This window comes from Entelurus aequoreus, linkage group LG08 (genome assembly GCF_033978785.1).
Source record: "Entelurus aequoreus isolate RoL-2023_Sb linkage group LG08, RoL_Eaeq_v1.1, whole genome shotgun sequence".
Lineage (NCBI taxonomy): Eukaryota > Metazoa > Chordata > Actinopteri > Syngnathiformes > Syngnathidae > Entelurus > Entelurus aequoreus.
Window position 1 is genome coordinate 16515425 of NC_084738.1, and position 17849 is coordinate 16533273.

General features: G+C 42.7%; 1 long non-coding RNA gene across 1 annotated transcript in view; it reads right to left on the bottom strand.

The window, feature by feature from the left end:
* The window catches only part of LOC133655491 (uncharacterized), a 92678-nt gene extending 76440 nt beyond the window's left edge, over positions 1-16238 (bottom strand). The window contains exon 1 of the long non-coding RNA XR_009827005.1: positions 16140-16238. This is a non-coding gene — a long non-coding RNA (uncharacterized LOC133655491). The remainder of the gene's footprint in view (positions 1-16139) is intronic.
* Between the last annotated feature and the right edge of the window lie 1611 nt (positions 16239-17849).

Consider the following 17849-nt stretch of genomic DNA (forward strand, 5'->3'; position numbering starts at 1 on the left):
GGTGGACTACAAACTGAAGAAGTTGGGCACACTGAACGCAGTCAATAGGTCAATAATTTTACAGAAGAGCCAGGAGCTTCAGAGGTTTCAAGGCAGCAGCACAAGCAAAAAGGGAGGTTGAACTCAACTGGAGTAAATTCATGAAGGCAAAATTCGAGAGTAGGGCAGATGAGAAACAAGAGATGGCTCAAAGAAAGGAGACTAGACATGCTGGACACACTGAAATCTTTTGATGGCCCCTTCACGATAGTGGGGAAGTTGAAAAGTTCCTTGTGGATGAAAGTCTGCACAAGAATGCAAAGCTGCAGAGAATGAAGCTTGAGGTTCAGTTTGCCAGAGAAAGCACCAAGCTTCTGCCTAAAGTCAATCCTATCTTCACAATCCAGGTGACACTTCCCAGAAATGGCAAAAGTGCAATTCTCCAAGTCATAATGGATACTTAGAATTTTATGGTGGTGGTAAGTATTCATGAAAACAGGTAGCCTAACATTAGTGAATGGGTGAATTCTGGAAATAACCTAAAAATCTTACACAGTGCACCTTTAAGCAAGGGGTTTCTTTCGTGCTTTCAATTTTGCAAAATCATCCACCACATCATTGAAGTCCAACTCTCTTGTCAGCTCACTCTCAATTGCCATTAGAGATAACGCATTTAATCTTTTCTGAGTCATTCTTGTGCGCAGCTCATTTTTTACTCTTGACAAAAGAGAGAATGAGCGTTCTCCCTCACAGTTACTGACCGGTAGAGTGAGAAAAATCTGTAGCGCAATGTATGTATTAGGAAACGTAGGCTGTAGTCCAAAATGTATTATTGTTTTGAGCAGTCCTGAAGGGGTCCTCTCCTCATCAGTGTTGTTGAGCTGTATAAAAGATTTGAACTGTATAAGCTCCTGTCCAAGACTTTCATTGAGGTCAGATGGGTATGATTCAGTGAGAATCTTGGCCTTGTGAAGGACTGAAGCATTGGACTCTGTATCCAAAGAGAAAAGGACACTGAACAAATTGTTCAGATGTTTGTAGGCCTCCAGACGGTGATTAAGGCTTGAACTCAGTTGATCAATAGAGGCAATAAATGTCTCTATTTGAAACAGTTGCCTTCCCTCAAGCACAACATCTGGGGATGCTGATTCATCAGCAAACTTTTTACGTTTCCTCGTCCGTTCAGCCCTGTAAGATGGGGTGCCACCCAACATGTTTAAGGCTTTCTGCTCAAAATGATCAAATAGATCTCTTTGGGAGAGAACAAAGGTGCGCAGAGATTCCAGCAATCTAACTGCTGTACCAAGGTCCATGTCTGCTTTTTGAAGTTGCAGACTTGTGGCCTGAAATCTGGACAGAACAGTGTCCCAAAAGCCTGCCATGAAGGCCATCTCAAGTGAATCCAGCTTCCGCACTAGACTGTCAGCTTCAGTTCGTGTGTCTCGTTTCTCTGTGTCATCAGTGGAAATAACCTGTAGTGCTGCTTTTATTTTACTGTAGTTCTGCCACAGTGCTTTGGTAGATTCTGCACGGCAACTCCAACGCGTGTTGGATAAAGCTTTAAGTGTGAGATCTATGTTGGAATTGCCAAATACCCTGTCCCATCGGTGTGTGGATGCAGTTGTGAAGTTGTAAATAGACTGAATCAAGTCAAAATACTTAGAGACTTCATTTCCACATCTGTCAATGCTGTTGACTCCCACCAAATTCAAAGAGTGAGCTGCACATGGAATATAGTGTATTAATGGGTTGCTTTTCTTTAAGTGAGCCTGCAACCCATTATACCTCCCTGACATGTTGCTGGCATTATCATAAGCCTGCCCCCTGCAATTTGACAGCTCTAACCCTAGATTTTCCAACACAGACATGACACAGTTAGCCAAACTTTCACCTGTATGGCTAGTAATGGGCTCAAAACCCACAAAGCGTTCAACAACACTGCCCTCTTTGCTAACAAAACGGAATATGAATGTCAATTGGTCCACATGAGATAAATCTGGGGTTGAATCCACAATGATAGAGTAGTATTTGCTTGCTTGCAGTTCATCTGCTATAGCCTGTTTGGTTTTTGCACCCATCAATTCAATGAATTCCTCACAAATGGTGGAGGACAGATATGAGGTATTACCTCGACCCATCTGCCCAAACTTTCTGATGTGATCCTTTAGAAAGGGATCAAATTCAGCCAGGACCTCCAGAATACCAAGGTAGTTCCCATTGAGAGGAGACCCTAACGATTCATTTTTACCCCTAAATGCAAGGCCCCTTTCTGCAAGGAATTTAATGACTGCAACAACTCTTTGTAACACCTGCCTCCAATAGCTGCTCTCTGCCTGAAACTGTTTGAACAGGTCTGCATCAACTGTGGCACCTTTGGCGCGGTTCAAGACTGCTTGCATGCAGGTTATGTGCTCAGCACTTCGCTCATGTTCACCAAATCTTTCTGAGTGTTTCCAATCACAATAGCCTGTCACAAAAGAATGCGTTTTTGGGGAAAACAGTTTGCATGCAAAGCAGTAAACATTACCAGTAGAGGGAGAGTACATCAGCCACTCTCTTTGTACTCGTTGTCCATTGGGCAAGTGTGAAGTAAAATGTTCATTGTTTAGGCATCGGGTTTTGCCTCCTAGCCCACTGTTCCTCACAGAAGCTGGATAATGGCTGTGACGGTTGTGAAATGATTTTGCACCTCTTTGAATAAGAACTTCCTTCATTGACTCAGTGAGGGTCTCAGCCCATTTAGCGGGATCACTAGGTAGAGTTGTCACTGTAGATGGTGTTGAAGAAAGATTCAGCTCATTTTCTATGCTGTCCAGAGGTGCAGTGACCTCACATTCATCCGAGCAACTGGCTACTGCTGAATTGGTTGAATCATAAGCATCAGAAGCATTTGGTTCAGTGTCTACACTTGTAGTGGTCTCAGGATCTTGGGAGCTACATGCTAGCTCAGGTGCATTGCTAACCTTAGCTGAATTTGCAGTAGCATTTATAGAATTGCTTTCAGCAGATGTCTTTGTACTGAAGAAGCTGGAGATATTTGGAACACTCTCAAGTAAAACAGATTCCTTTTTTTTCTTTTCTTGCTGAATTTTTTTTCTAGCTCCTCCACTTAAACGTTTATGATCCATATTTCCCTTCTTTCTTTGCACATTGGCTCTTTGCCTATCACAACAGATAAACCAACTATGTGTGTGTGTGTGTGTGTGTGTGTGTGTGTGAGTTTGTTTGTGTGTTTATGATCGGTGCTGCTTCCTTCAAGTGTGTGAGGTGATTTAGAAAACTAGCAACCCAGCATCAACACTCCAAAGCAGAGAATAACAGCTTACTAGCATAGACAATTGAGAGCAGAGAATCAACTGATTCGTCTGATAGACAGCAGGAGAGCAGAGTGGTCAGTGATGATCGAATCAAGAAAATGTCTAAATGGCAAGGGAACAGACTGATTTGTACTGAGGAGAAAGAGAGAGAGAGCCAATTACAGTGAAATATATTCCAAAAGAGCCAAGTGACTAGCTGAAGGCAGGGACAAATGCCTTGGAGTGACCAACAAGAGTGCAAAGTACCAAATGGCAAAATGTGGAAAGACCAACAGGCAGATCTGCTTTTACCTCTTATCTTCACAACCAAAAAGTTGCTAAATGATGTTTTCAGTCGCTAGCCAGGTATGGCCAAAAGACGCGAAATCTAGCGGCAAAGTCGGTCAATCACACTGACAGTGAAACAAATATTTTGAAAAGATAATAATTGTACACCTTTGTGCACTTTAGTCTTCTATCTAAATATTTTCACAAAGGACACCAAGGCAGCTTGCTAGCTATGATGGGAGCAACAATGTCTGATAGACAGCAGGAGAGCAGAGTGGTCAGTGATGATCCAATCAAGAAAATGTCTAAATGGCAAGGGAACAGACTGATTTGTACTGAGGAGAAAGAGAGAGCCAAGTACAGTTAAATATATTCCAGAGCCAAGTGACTAACTGAAGGCAAAGACAACAGCCAGATACCTTAGCAGAGACCAACACGAATTCAAAGTACCTAATAGCAAGATGGCGAGACCAACACAATAAATTGTATTAGGATTTAATTTATTAACGTTAATCTTAACAGCCAAAAAGTTGCTGAATAATGTTTGTAGTCGCTAGCCAGGTATGCCCAAAACAAGAGTCGCTAAACCTAGCAGCAAAGTTGCTTAATTGCAACACACTCTAGGATTCAGGGGAATTAAGGATAATAAAGATATTAATTGTACAACTTTTTGTACTTTTTTTCTAGTTTTTTGAGTCGCCAGCCATGTATGGCCAAAAGTCGCTAATTGAATGCCAACGTTGCTTAATCGCCAACACACTGGGACTCACTGAAGGACTGACTGAATAAAAAAGATAATTAAGATAATTGTGTACTTTTCTCTTCTGATATTTTCTCTAAGGACCCCAAGCTATCTGCAAGCAGCAATAATGTCTGACAGACAGGAGAGCAGAGTGGTCAGTGATGAATGGCAAGGGAACAGGCTGATTTGTACTGAGGAGAAAGAGAGAGAGAGAGCCAATTACAGTGAAATATATTCCAAAAGAGCCAAGTGACTAGCTGAAGGCAGGGACAAATGCCTTGGAGTGACCAAGAAGAGTGCAAAGTACCAAATGGCAAAATGTGGGAAGACCAACAGGAAGATCTGCTTTTACCACTTATCTTCACAACCAAAAAGTCGCTAAATGATGTTTTTAGTCGCTAGCCAGGTATGGCCAAAAGACGCGAAATCTAGCGGCAAAGTCGGTCAATCACACAGTGAAACAAATAATTTTAAAAAGATAGTAATCGTACAATGTCTTGTACTTTTGTCTTCTTTCTTAATATTTCTCAAAGGACACCAAAATGTCGCTATCTGCAGGCAGCTTGCTAGCTATGATGGCAGCAACAATGTACCTTAGAGTGACTGACCAACAAGAGCTCAAAGTACCTAATGGCAAAATGTGGAGAGACAGACACAATAAATTGCATTAAGATGAAGAGAACTGTTGCTATTATTAATCTTAACATCAACCAGAAAGTCGCTAAATGTCACCAGCCAGGTATGGCCAAAAGTCGCTTAATTGGCCACACACAGTAACAGAGAAACTAACAAAAAAAAGATCATAAAGATAATAGTTGTACAACTGTGTGTACTTTTGTCTTCTTTCTAAATATTTTCCCAAAGGACACCAAAATGTTGCTATCTGCAGGCGGGAGCGTGCCTATGTTCCCCGGGTCCTATGTTCCCCGGGTCCTATGTTCCCCGGTTGTTCCTGGGTCTTTGTATGCGACCGGGGAACTTAGGACCCTTTTTCTAAAAAAGGTTCCTATGTTCCCTGCATTGTATCTGGCGAAATTGCGAAATTGTGCCCTGACCAAAACCATCCCTAAACCTAACCTGTCACAGGGCGTTGTGGAGCACTTTTTTTTGGCGAAATTGTGCCCTGACCAAAACTATCCCTAAACCTAACCTGTCACAGGGCGTTGTGGAGCACTTTTTTGGCGAAATTGTGCCCTGACCAAAACCATCCCTAAACCTAACCTGTCACAGGGCGTGCGGCAGCAGATAGAGCAACTCAAACGCGAACTTCCTTCCTTCGACAACTTAAACGCGTCTCTGTCATGCGTGTCTGCGTGCGTCTTACTTAGTCGCGCATTGGAAGCAGCGGGGAACATAGAACCCTTTTCTGGAAAAAGTGTTGTACGTTCCCCGCAGCGGGGAACATACAACACTTTTTTTTAAAAAGGGTCCTTAGTTCCCCGGTAGAGGGGAACATAGGACCCGGGTAACATAGGGACGGGGAACATAGGGATGACCCGCTGCAGGCAGCTTGCTAGCTATGATGGCAGCAACGATGTCTGCCAGACAGGAGAGAGTGGTCAGTGACGATCGAATCGAGAAAATGACAAAATGGGTCAAAGACCAAAAAGTTATTAACTGACAGCAGTGACAAATGTCAGACTGTAAACTTTCTCGAAAGAAAAGGACAAAATGGGAAGATGCTGATAATAACAGCAAAATGGAAAATATAAGAATTTCCAAGTAATGCTCAACTCAAGTGTGTGTGTGTGTGTGTGTGTGTGCGCGCGTTAAACTTCTTGTTGAATGATTTCAAATTATCTCTGAGTCTGAACTGAGGGAAAGGAAACCAAATTTTGAGCAGTCTCTCACGAGTTCAAAATACCAAATGAGGAGATTCTAAAAGAACAGACCGGTTTATGAAAGACTTGATGGGGGAGGGGCACAGCTAAGAATACTTGAGTGAGATTCTGTGATCCAAATTCGAGATAGAGCTTTTTGATAATGATAATTTGTCAGAGTAAGGTTGTGTAATCAAAATTTGAGAATGAGCTTTGTCAATCAATCAAGAATATTTGCATTAAGTTCTGTGATCAAAATTCAGAAACAACCTTTAATAATTGATAAAGAATATGTGAGTGAGGTTGTGTGATCCATCCAATTTGAGAATTAGCTTTGATAATAATGATTGAGAGCCTCTGGCCCTCTGTGGATCATGGCCGCGGGGCCAATTTTGCCTGGCCCCTTGGGGCCTCTGTGGGTCGTGGCCGCGGGGCCAAGTTGGCCTGGCCCCTTGGGGCCTCTGACCCTCTATGGATCGGGGCCAAGTTGGCCTGACCCCTCGGGGCCTCTGGCCCTCTATGGATCATGGCCGCGGGGCCAAGTTGGCCTGACCCCTTAGGACCTCAGGCCCTCTGTGGGTCGCGGCCGCAGGGCCAAGTTGACCTGGCCCCTTGGGGCCTCTTACCCTCTATGGATCGTGGCCGCAGGGCCAAGTTGACCTGGCCCCTTGGGGCCTCTTACCCTCTATGGATCGTGGCCGCGGGGCCAAGTTGACCTGGCCCCTTGGGGCCTCTGGCCTTCTGTGGCTCGCGGCCGCGGGGCCAAGTTGGCCTGGCCCTTTGGGGCCTCTGGCCTTCTGTGGGTCGTGGCCGCGGGGCCAAGTTGGCCTGGCCCCTTGGGGCCTCTGACCGTCTATGGATCGTGGCCGCGGGGCCAAGTTGACCTGGCCCCCTGGGGCCTCTGACCCTCTATGGATCGTGGCCGCGGGGCCAAGTTGGCCTGGCCCCTTGGGGCCTCTGACCGTCTATGGATCATGGCCGCGGGGCCATGTTGGCCTGGCCCCTTGGGGCCTCTGGCCCTCTGTGGGTCGCGGCCGCGGGGCCAAGTTGACCTGGCCCCTTGGGGCCTCTTACCCTCTATGGATCATGGCCGCGGGGCCAAGTTGGCCTGGCCCCTTGGGGCTTAAGATTATTATTTTTGCAAAAGTAGTTTTGCTTGGGTCGCGGCCGCGGGGCCAAGTTGGCCTGGCCCCTTGGGGCCTCTGGCCCCCTGGGCCTGGGCCCGGTAGGCCCGGTCATTAATCCACCTATGCCTGCAGGGATGATCCTTGAAAGAACTTCGCTTTATTTGTCGCCATGGAGGCGAGGATTAGTGATCTAGAAGTAGCTAAAACACTGCCGACTGCGCATGGACGTTAGCCGCTAGCTAGCCAGCCATGATTTTTTAAAGCACCTCTTCCTGAGGGTGTTTCAGTGTTTATAGCTTCACCTTTATTGTTAGTTTATAAGCCAAAATTCGTCCATTCTCCCCTTTCTGTCGACATAGCATGTCTGCTTATAAGTGCTCTGTGCGTGTGCGTTGCCGACCATGCTCCTCTGCTCGAAAAACCAGCAATTTCACGACGGGACGACGGCATGCCGTCATGCCCGGTCAGAAAAACATTTAAAAAAGGGAACCGGTATTATTCAGAAGCAGTATAGTACCGTTTTTCATTTATTAGTATCGGTATACCGTACGCTGTTATCATTTCAAGGTCTGACTTGCCTTGAGGCCAGTCAAGGACAAGTGTCCAAGGTAAGTGTAAAGTGAGGATGATGTTGATATTACAGAGATATGGTCTCTAAATAAAGGAGTGAGGTAAAGGGGGATCGAATGGAGCGCTGCAGCGTGACACACAAGCTTTCCCACATCGGTCTAGACGTCCAAGAAAGACAAAAAGCCTGCAGCGCTTCTTGTGTTAGTGCTTTCAATGTACTACCGACATTAATATCACAGGAAATAAAGGCTGTCGGTAAATAAAGAAAGCTCTGTTCGACAGGTGCCAACATCTCTTGTGAAGAAGAGCACCCTATTAGACCGGAACTTTTTCATATACCTTTTTATGCTTTTGTTGCAAACTAAAATGCTTGAATTTGCGGATGTTAGGAATTTGCCATCAATGTTTTAAGTGTTCCTTGTAACTTTACCCTTAAAAAGCACACAGGATTTTAACAAAAGTTGGGAAACAAATACTGTCTGGATGTTTTACTCATTTTAAACCATGCAGACTTAAAAGTACATACCACCGGTTGCAGACATTCTCGGTGTATGTTTTGCGCTTAAAAACCTTATTTTATGTTCCAAAACATGTACCCTCCCCGCACGGGACGATCATTTTGTGAACAGTTACAACCAATATGTAGTGGTAGTTTTTGTTGCAAAATGAGGATGAGAGATTAGCATCACACTTCAACATCTTCCGGAATGTATTGTAAATGCTGCCTCTTTGCTAGGTCAGCATTGTACAAAACCCAAAACCAGTGAAGTTGGCACATTGTGTAAATTGTAAATAAAAACAGAATACAATGTTTTGCAAATCCTTCTCAACCTATATTCGATTGAATAAACTGCAAAGACAAGATACTTAACGTTTAAACTAGAGAGGTCCGATAATATCGTCAGGCCGATATTGTCGATAAATGCTTAAAATGTAATATCGGAAATTATCGGTATCGGTTTCAAAAAGTAAAATGAATGACTTTTTAAAACGCAGCTGTACGGAGCGGTACATATCCGGTAAAACACAGACGTAGGGGGAAGTACAGAGCAGATGCGTCTCCCAGTCAGCAGCCCCTCCCCTATCCCCTCTCCCACACACAACAAAGGAGTTGACGACTGCAGCATGAGAGATTTACTGGCGTCGCTTGATGAACTCATCAAACCGCCGCAAGCGCAGCATAACAACAACAAGAGTGTGTTGTTGCCGGTGCTGTAGCCGTGGCTAACAAGCCTGCGAGCTAGGTGACTGACTAACGACACCATGTCTATGGTTTGGGATTATTTTAAAGTGTCTCTGACGGATAAAAAACTGGCAATTTGCAATGACTGCAAAGAGTAGGTTATGCGAGGAGGAACCAAGACGTTGTCCTCTAATACGAGCAATTTGATCTCCCACCTCTTCAAGAATCATAAGGATATACACGATGAATACAAGCGGAAGATGGATGTGAGCCCAGTTTATAATTCCCTGATATACAGTATGCCAGGCAGTCTTGCACTAAAAGAGGACTATGTTATTGTTTACTGTATTACTCTGGTATACTCTGGACTGAAGCTGTGTGCCTCCATTGTTTTTGTAGCTGTTGTTTTGAGGCATGTTTGAAAAAAAAAAAAAATAATACACTTTGTGAAAGTCAAAGTATAGTATTTCCCATAGTTGTAGTGGGTATCAGGATTATCTCAGGGAGAGCATGTCCCAAATTCCAAGCTGCTGTTTTGAGGCATGTTAAAAAAAATAATACACTTTGTGACTTCAATAATAAATATGGCAGTGCCATGTTGGCACTTTTTTTTTCCATAACTTGAGTTGAAGTTGTTCTCTTATTTTGGAAAACCTTGTTACATTGTTAAATGCATCCAGCGGGGCATCACAACAAAATTAGGCATAATAATGTGTTAATTCCACGACTGTATACATCGGTATCGGTTGATATCGGAATCGGTAATTAAGGGTTGGACAATATCGGCAAAAATGCCATTATCGGACATCTCTAGATCGAACTGAAAAACGTTGTTTTTTGCAAATATTAGGTCATTTGGAATTTGATGCCTGCAACATGTTTAAAAAAAAGCTGGCACAAGTAGCAAAAAAGACTGAGAAAGTTGAGGAATGCTCATCAAACACTTGTTTGGAACATCCCACAGGTGAATAGGCTAATTGGGAACAGGTGGGTGCCATGATTGGGTATAAAAGCAGCTTCTATGAAATGTGTGAGCAAATTGTTGAACAGTTTAAGAACAACATTTCTCAATGAGCTTTTGCAAGGAATTTAGGGATTTCACCATCTACGGTCCATAATATCATCAAAAGGTTCAGAGAATCTGGAAAAATCACTGCACGTAAGCGGCAATGCCCGTGATTTTCAATCCTTAATGTTATGTAATGACTAGACAAATAATAAATAATAGAAAATTAGGGGGGCGTGGCCTGCGGTCCTGCCGCGGAACGGGGTGTGCCAGGACCGGCCTCGAAGACAGCGACAGGTGCATAGATGGCCCAAGTGGGCCTTGTTATCTAATCACCTGTCGCCTTTATTAGCAGCAGCCGGGAGGAGACGAGTAGTTGGAGTTGGAGGTGCTGCTGAGCGGAAGCAGGAGAGAAAGACAGTTTGCTGGAAAGCAAAAGCCTCTGGACATTTATGAAAATAAAACAGTGTTATACCCTGAATTCCTGGCTCTCCTGGCAGTGTGTGGTGGCCTGAAGAACCCACTAGAGGGCAACCTCTACATTTGGCGCGCAACATGCACCTGGGGATAGGTTGATTGGCAACACTAAATTGTGTGTGAATGTGAGAGTGTGAATGTTGTCCGTCTATCTGTGTTGGCCCTGTGATGAGGTGGCGACTTGTCCAGGGTGTACCCCGCCTTCCGCCCAGATACAACTGAGATAGGCTCCAGCACCCCCCGCGACCCCAAAAAGGGACAAGCGGTAGAAAATAGATGGATGGATGGATGGATGGATGGATGGATGGATGGATAGTTGCAAAGTTCCAAATACGCTTTGCTTGATGGTGGCCATGTTTTTCAATTTCATATTTTACACACATGTGCTTGTCCGCCTCCTGAAGGTGCACACTAAATTTCATGACAAATTAGCAAAACACCGTAAAGTTACAATGTGGGTTCTGTAGAGTGCATTGGGCTGTGTGAGAAGTTTCAAGCCAATATGACCGATGTGGGTCAAACGTAACAGTAAACTATGAAAGAAAGTTTGCTTACACTGTGATACATACAGTCAAGTCAAACCACAGAGGGTGACTGTATAGGCCTTGGAGGATGTATCCGCACCTTTATCTAGAACCTCAACGAAATAGAACGTGTACTTCCTTGGCTCACGCCCCGCCCACATACTGTACAAAATATCATCAACATAGATAGTTTTTCCCACTAATAAACAAACACACACTTAATGGTACTTAGGAAAAGATTGCAAGCAAGGTATGGTTCAAGTATTTTCCGATGTGTGTGTTGACAGACATGGGGCGGGGCGGGGGGCACAGACCTGAGGCGCACTGCGCTGTAACATGTCTGCATGTGGTGCATGCAAAGCACACGGCAAGGAGGGGGCAAATTACTAGTGAAACAAATACTTTTAAGTACTACAAGGACGGCCAAAGGCACTCCCTAAACTGTTGGGTCTGTTAACACACGCAAGGAGTGTGTTCTCTGGACAGATTCCTCTTGCAAACACGACATGGAAGAGAAAGGTGTATCCCGGTTTAATTCAGGGAGGCTCCCATTGCCGTCCTTTGATAACGATGCTGGAGCCCACCTGTATCATTACTTTCACCCGAGGTTGGTGGACTATGTACAAAAAAACATAACATGTAGTTAGAGGGATATTTGATTTTAATCATCCTTAACCACATTACCATGATTTGCTATTAGTAGGGGGGGGCACACAAAAAAAAAGATTCACATACAAATCACAAGTCTTATTCATTCCTATTCTAAATCGAATCATAGGTTTCAAAAATGTATTTACAAATTACATACACTACATATACTGTATACATATTCTGTATATATACATATACATACTGTACATACACATACATGCATACATACGTAAATATATGTGTATATATATATACACCTGTATGCAGTATATGTGTGTGTGTGTATATATATATATATATATATATATATATATACACACACATACATATATATATACATATATATATATATATATATATATATACACATATATACATACATATATAAATATATGCATAAATGCATATATACATACATACATACATACATACATACATACATACATACATACATACATACATACATACATACATACATATATATACCTGTACATACTGTATATGTGTGTGTATTTTCATGACTAATTACATTGTAGTTTGTCACTGAAGGCATCAAAACTATGACACCTGGGAAGTGAAAACCATTTATTTATTTTTATATATATATATATATAAATACATTTTCTAAAAGCCTGAGCATATTGCTAACATTACATTCACATTTAACAGAAAATTCATGCTCGCTCTGCCTATTAAATGAAGAAAAATAAAATAATCCCACATCTGTCGCTGATTGACAGATAGTTGGCTGAGCTTTATTTTAAGAGGTGTAGTGAAGCCTGCTTGGTCAGAGGCAAAGTGTAAGGGACATGATATTTTTTTCTAATGTTTGGCCTTTGGCCTATCATACATTTTGCTGAACGATATATTGTCCCACAAATTATACAATATTATTGTCAGCATTATTTTGAGACCAAATTAAGCACTAATGCAGTCTTAATACATAATAATAATAATAATAATAATAATAATAATAATAATAATAATAATAATGTTATTTTTTTAACCATTTAATTGGAAGGTCAATAACTTTGAATTATACTAAAAAGGTAAATAAACAATAAAAATGCACTTCCATAGATACTGAATATCTTGAAGAGCAGTTTTTTTCCCCAGTTGGAAAAACTAGGCCAGGTGTTTTATTTTGATGTTTTTACTGTTGCGTCACTTTCCAACAACACTTTTGTTCGTGTTGCTCACTGGTTTGAAGCAGAAATATTCCCCAAACCAGAGTTTTGGCTTTTTTGCTCCTAATTTGTGCTACCTCGCACTGCTTGTTACTAGAGAGTAGCGACTAGCGAGGCTTTGTCCGTGCTTTCTGTTTGTGTAAACCAGCAGTCACTGTGCGTTTGCTGAGAGCGATGCACAGAGTGAACCCTCTTGCACAATTTTGACCAAAGCACCAGGGTTACACGTTATGTAGACCACAAGGAAGTGTCTTGAATGTAGAAAGTCATAATATGACCCCTTTAAGTGATGGTTCATACCTAAATGTGACGGAGGAACTTGCTAACCCTGAGGGTTAGTTCTTCCCATTAATGGGACATGACTTCCCGGACAGATTTGAACCAAGAAGAAGGGAGCACTACGTCTATTCCCATACTCATTTTTGTCTTCCTAATCTGCTCCAGATTTGTGCAGTGACAGCGATGTGACGAGTGTCATGTTCAGCCACAGTATCAACTGTCAGGGATTGGCTTAGGTTCAAAGCGGGACAGTGAAAAGATTGGGATCCTCCCCCCGGGACTAGAAAGGGGCGTGGCCGATTCGCATCATGCGGGTAGCGCTGCACTCCTTTTCTTGTATGGAACTTTTCATCGTATGCAGCACCCTAATCACTCGTCTCATGTTGATTGTTCACTGAATTTAACAAGTCATCCATGCGTCCGCCGTCCTCGTGGAGTGGATCATGAACCACCACCCCCTTCCTCCTCGTCCTCCAGATTGAGTTAGGACCGATCTGCTGCCCGATTTATCTGTGATCCTCGCCGATGCAGATCTAATTTCAGCCTCTTAGTACCACAAACAGGAAGGGGAAGCTCGTCAATAAACAGCGACAAAGAAGGGGCGTGAGGGGGCGAGGACCATATGGAGGGGAGGGAGGGTTGCTGTCCATCAAAAAAACCCACTAGGTCCACTAATTCCTGCTATAATCAGATTTAAGGAAGTTATCTTAAAAGGTATTGTATGTAAATGAAGAATGTTGCATATTAGAATGATCAATACTGTGCTAACGGTGTGCCGTAAGACTGCGTCCTGGGGCCCTTTTTAATTCCATTAGTGTTTGGATGGTAAAACCCTTATTTAGTTGTATAAGGCAAGGAACTACCGTATTTTTGGGACTATAGAGCGACCGGTATGTAAGCCGTACCCACTAAATTTTTGAAGGAATTTTTTTCCCCCAGGTATTAGCCGCACGACTATAAGCCGCAGATATTTATATTGGGAAATGACTTAGTTACACAGAAAGATTTTGTAAATGTTTATTTAAATACCTTGTATATTTCTAAATGGTGCCTGTGACACTGCAGTAAAACAGCTGATCAAACCAAACAAAAGTCATCGTCATGGACCCAGTGTCCGCCCTGAGATCGGTAGGTTGTGAGTTCAAACCCCGGCCGAGTCATACCAAAGACTATAAAAATGGGACCCATTACCTCCCTGCTTGGCACTCAGCATCAAGGGTTGGAATTGGGGGTTAAATCACCAAAAATGATTCCCGGGCGTGGCCACCGCTGCTGCCCGCTGCTCCCCTCACCTCACAGGGGGTGATCAAGACTGATGGGTCAAATGCAGAGAATAATTTCGCCACACCTAGTGTGTGTGTGACAATCATTGGTACTTTACGCAAGATGGATCACATCATGGAGAAGCTCCCTCGGGGTGATGGACGGCTGGCAGCATCTCGAGATGTACGTTGTAATATGTAAATGTGCTTTGCTATGGAGGTTTTTTCCCACTCCAGACTGGGCCCCCTTAGGAGCCTAGTCTAGATTGTAATTTTTTACTCATCCTTCCCCAGCTTTTTACCTTTTTCCCCATCTTTTACAGGGCGCCTTGTGGCGACCCATCAGCGTTCCTGTTCTGTAACCCTGTGCACTGTTTGTTTGTCTAATCTTGAACGGGTTTGTGCTGAAAACAAAGTTTCAGTGTACTTGTGCAATGACAACAATACCTATCTATCTACTTTACTTACTTACTAGCTGTGGAAGGTATCTTTTTTACAGCTAACCAGATTCAATAACTCCACGTTGACGTTTTTGTGACTTTACTGAGGAATTTGTGAAAATAAAACAATACAAAAAGAAGGTCATTGTAAGTTAAAAATACTAACGCAAGACCCTTGTAAACGTGTTAGCATATTAACTAATGCTAACGACATAAGCTTGATTACATTAGGATAGCATGTGCAAATTTGCATGAAAACACTACTATCAAACATGTGACGGGGTAGTAGGTACGAATTGTTTTAGTTATATTGTAAAACTTACAAACGTTACTTGGAGTGATGAATGAAGAAACCATAAGACTAGAACGCTGTGGATCACTAGTAGATGGAATGGCACTTATACTTCCGGTTCAAGGCACAAAACAGAAGGAAATACTGTAGACTTTTAACCGGCAACACCTGCAGTGAGCGAACTCGATCAAAAAGATGGTGCCATAGCACAAACAATGACACACCGTTTCAGTCCCTGTGTCGGTTGTTGTATCTTAAACATTGTGGCCGTTAGCAAAGGAAAATCCATAGATTAGCCGCACCTTTGTATAAGCCGCAAGGTTAAAAAGCTCAGGAAAAAGTAGGGCCTTGCAGTCTGAAAAATACAGTATATTTGGTACTTTAAATGTAAGATTAAAAATAGAGGTCACACTAAATGGGAGTATAACCATATGATTTTTCCTACAGTTAATCAGCAATATAGGCACTAAAATGTTGATAATAAGAGCGAGTGCAAGAACAATGTTTTGGATTCATATGTGTTCAAAATCCTCAAATCCACTAAAGAAAAAAAACATCCATCAATCCATTTTCTACCACTTGTCCCTCCTAGGGTCGCGGGGGGCTGGAGCCTATCCCACCTGCATTCGGGCGGAAGGCGGGGTACACCCTGGACAAGTCGCCACCTCATCACAGGGCCAACACAGATAGACAACATACAAAAGCAAAATAAATATGAAATATAAAATAATAATAATCAATATACTGTACACTGCCTGTGATTGCATCATCCTGAGTTGATATTGTAATATGTGGAGGTAATTGTGCGTAAGATAGTCTTTAAAAAGCAATTGCTGAATACAAAGTTCAGGTGTAAAGAAATGTGTAAGCGGGGCTGAAGGGGGTCAAACATCAGACACGGGTGGCCCACTGGCGACCCCTCAGCATAGCACACTTGGGATTTAATGATGAGGGAATCCAATTTGAGGCCCGCTAAATTCTCAGCATATTGTAAAAGTCAACAAGCCGTCACTCACCTTTGCTTTGTGTAGCAGCCACCTCCTCCGCTTCCCTCCTGCTCCTGTTTTTAACCTTTTTGCGTGGTCCTCCATCTTCTCTGAAACACCATCATCAGCTATAATAAAGGGAGGAAAAATAATGTGGGCGGACCTAATTTGATGAAAACCTAGATTAATTCATCCAATTATGTAAGAAAACAAGAAGGCACATTTGAACTTACAAAAAAGTGAAGTTGGCACGTTGTGTAAATCGTAAATAAAAACAGAATACAATGATTTGCAAATCCTCTTCAACCTATATTCAATTGAATAGACTGCGAAGACCAGATACTTAACGTTCGAACTGAGCAACTTTGTTATTTTTTGCAAATATTAGCTCATTTGGAATTTGATGCCTGCAACATGGTTCAAAAAAGCTGGCACAAGTGGCAAAAAAAGACAAACATTTATTTGGAACATCCCACAGGTGAACAGGTTAATTGGGAACAGGTGGGTGCCATGATTGGGTATACAAGCAGCTTCCATGAAATGCTCAGTCATTCACAAACAAGCATGGGGCGAGGGTCACCACTTTGTGAACAAATGCGTGAGCGAACAGTTTAAGAACAACATTTCTCAACCAGTTTTTCAAGGAATTTAGGGATTTCACCAGCTACGGTCCATAATATCATCAAAAGGTTCAGAGAATGTGGAGAAATCACTGCACGTAAGCAGCAAGCCTGAAAACCTCGTGACCTTTGATCCGTCAGGCGGTACTGCATCAAAAACCGACATCAGGGTGTAAAGGATATCACCACATGGGATTGAGGAACACTTCAGAAAACCACTGTCAGTAACTACAGTTTGTCGCTACATCTGTAAGTGCAAGTTAAAACTCTAGCCCTTTGAGACACTTGTGATTTAGGGCTATATAAATAAACATTGATTGATTGATACTTTGCAAAGCCAAAGCCATTTATCAACAACACCCAGAAACGCCGCCGGCTTCGCTGGGCCCGACCTCATCTAAGACGGACTGATGCAAAGTGGAAAAGTGTTCTGTGGTCTGACAAGTCCACATTTCAAAATTTTTTTGGAAACTGTGGATCTCGTGTCCTCTGGAACAAAGAGAAAAAGAACCATCCAGATTGTTCTAGGCGCAAAGTTCAAAAGCCAGCATCTGTGATGGTATGGGGCTGTATTAGTGCCCAAGGCATGGGTAAGTTACACATCTGTGAAGGCACCATTAATGCTGAAAGGTACATACAGGTTTTGGAGCAACATATGTTGCCATCCAAGCAACGTTATCATGGACGCCCCTGCTTATTTCAGCAAGAAGTAAAAGAGTGCGGGTACTAGACTGGCCTGCCTGTAGTTCAGACCTGTCTCCCATTGAAATGGTGTGGTGCAATATGAAGCCTAAAATACCACAACAGAGACCTCGGACTGTTGAACAACTTAAGCTGTACATCAAGCAAGAATGGGAAAGAATTCCACCTGAAAAGCTTCAAAAATTGGTCTCCTCAGTTCCCAAACGTTTACTGAGTGTTGTTAAAAGGAAAGGCCATGTAACACAGTGGTAAAAATGCCCCTGTGCCAACTTTTTTGCAATGTGTTGCTGCCATTAAATTCAAAGTTAATGATTATTTGCAAAAAAAATGAAGTTTCTCAGTTCGAACATTAAATATCTTGTCTTTGCAGTCTATTCAATTGAATATAGGTTGAAAAGGATTTGCAAATCATTGTATT